The sequence below is a fragment of the Drosophila takahashii genome, chromosome 3L (assembly GCF_030179915.1).
Source record: "Drosophila takahashii strain IR98-3 E-12201 chromosome 3L, DtakHiC1v2, whole genome shotgun sequence".
Taxonomy (NCBI): Eukaryota; Metazoa; Arthropoda; class Insecta; order Diptera; family Drosophilidae; genus Drosophila; species Drosophila takahashii.
In genome coordinates, this window is record NC_091680.1 from 26,450,664 (window position 1) to 26,452,760 (window position 2,097).

General features: G+C 41.9%; 1 non-coding gene across 1 annotated transcript; it reads left to right on the forward strand.

Moving 5' to 3' along the window:
- The first annotated feature begins 1,702 nt into the window (after window positions 1-1,702).
- On the forward strand, window positions 1,703-1,774 carry TRNAC-GCA (transfer RNA cysteine (anticodon GCA)). Its single transcript has one exon. It is a non-coding gene; the product is annotated as a tRNA-Cys (tRNA).
- The last annotated feature ends 323 nt before the right edge of the window (window positions 1,775-2,097 follow it).

Below are 2,097 nucleotides of genomic sequence, written 5' to 3' on the forward strand. Positions count from 1 at the left end.
TTCCAACGAATTTTTATTGGTTTTGGGTTTTCGGGTTTTAGGGATTTTAAAAGAGGGAATGAGGGTTTATCGATTAACTTTCGAATGAAATGTGGGCACCAAAGGGGGTGAAGCAGCCAAATTGAATTGACCCAAGTTGGTCCAGCCCGGTTCTGCTGCTGGCGTAAGTGAGTCGAAGACTTCACTTTGTTTCTGATATATCAAAGGACTTTAAATCAAAATTCAATTACACTCCACCCCACACCTCCCGAACCGTGGAGCTCTTAAGAATTGTGGGCCAGCAGGGGGCAGGCCAGCGCCAAGCCCACCTGAACATCAACACCATGGAGAGGTAAGCAAAAGGTAAAGGGAGGTCGATCGAAATTGTGTCGAGAGGAGCCGCCTGGCAGTGACAGAGTTCAGAGGCTTTTCAGGCTCACTTTGAAGTGTTTGATTGTGGCACTGGTACACCTACCCAGTTGCCATTTCCCATTTTACATTTCCCAATTTGCCACCCCCACTGCATCAACACCCACCGAAATGAGAGCAACCTTCTGCAAACAGAACCGAAAATCAATCCATGCAACATTTTGCATATTTAAATTAGCCAAAAACCAAAAAAATATTCCCCGCCCCCACAGAAAGCCACGTTTAGCTTTCAGCTCTCCAGGGAAAATTCCCAATTTTCAATTTCCACATGGCATTTTCCGGAGGCACTGCGGAAAGAGAGGGGGAAAGGGGTTGGCTATGTCATGGCGAGCACTTACAACAACTTATAAATAGCCTGAGTCTGTGCAAATTTTCACATTAATTAAATTTCAGCAGCGACGACGACAACGCAACCAGAACAGAACAGACCCAGACTAAGAGGGCGGGGTGGGGGCTGGGCCACGACAACGTTGACATATTGAAGGAAAACGACAGATTTAGTACATAATATATAGACAACATATATGCGGTTCGGATGCAGACACAACAGAGAGAGAAATCTGCTTGGGTTGCGTCCTCACAAAGGTAATGCACTCATAAAAAACAGCTCCTATAGTTTGTATTTCATATTATAGTTTAATAGGAAAGGTCTTTGCTATCGGAATTCCCCTTCAAAATCTAAATGCGTAATTTAGGTTATAAACATTTTTTTTAATTACTACTATAATTTTCATTGAACTTTCATTGCCAAAGTTCCCTAACTCGATTCCCTATCCAAGGTGCATCATCTCTTTGAGTGTACAGTTCAATTTGAGTGTACAGTTCAATTTCAAATGAATTCGGATGAAGAAGTCTAACTAGTTTTATTGGAGGACTTGTGGTTAAACATATAAACATTACGAAAATGATGTAAATTGTACCTGAAGTATTCCGACTGCATAATAAATACCATATTATCGCAGTGTTAAAAAATACAATGGATAACCATAAGAGTTTGCGGGTATGAAGGGGGCATGTCCAACATTGTATAACGATTAACAAGTATAAATAGGTCAATTCGGATTTATGGAAATAGGTTTAAAAAAGCTCCAAAAGTAAGTAAGTAAGTTATATTATGTCGCTATGATTTGGTTAAGGGGGTTTTCAGTGCACTTGTTTTGTAGCACACTTCTGAAACCCAAACTCATATTATCCGAAAGCAGATCGCGAGGTCCATGGCTTAAGTCTGGGTCCCCCTTTGTGCCCATAGTTTTAAATTAAATTAAATACTGTTACAAAATTCCATTTATCAGTCGGGGGTATAGCTCAGGGGTAGAGCATTCGACTGCAGATCGAGAGGTCCCCGGTTCAAATCCGGGTGCCCCCTTGTTTTTACGAAATACTCGTTATTTTTTTTCGCACACCAGAGGATATTTCTGGTGAATTCCATTCTCGAGACGTTTCCCACGAACATTCTTCACATTTTCCTCAACTATTCCAGTGTCAAGCCCTCCATGCCCGATGAAGCTTAAAATGTTGCCATTGCCGTGGCATCATAAACCACTTCTCCTGGCCCGAGCTGCGTAAACATTTTCCACCGAGTGAGACACTCCAAAAGGATGCCTTGCACAGTGGCTGTGCTTTGCTGCTGTTGCTATCCTGATATCCCTTTAGAAGTTAGAAAAACTTGGTAACTGCAGTTCAGTTATG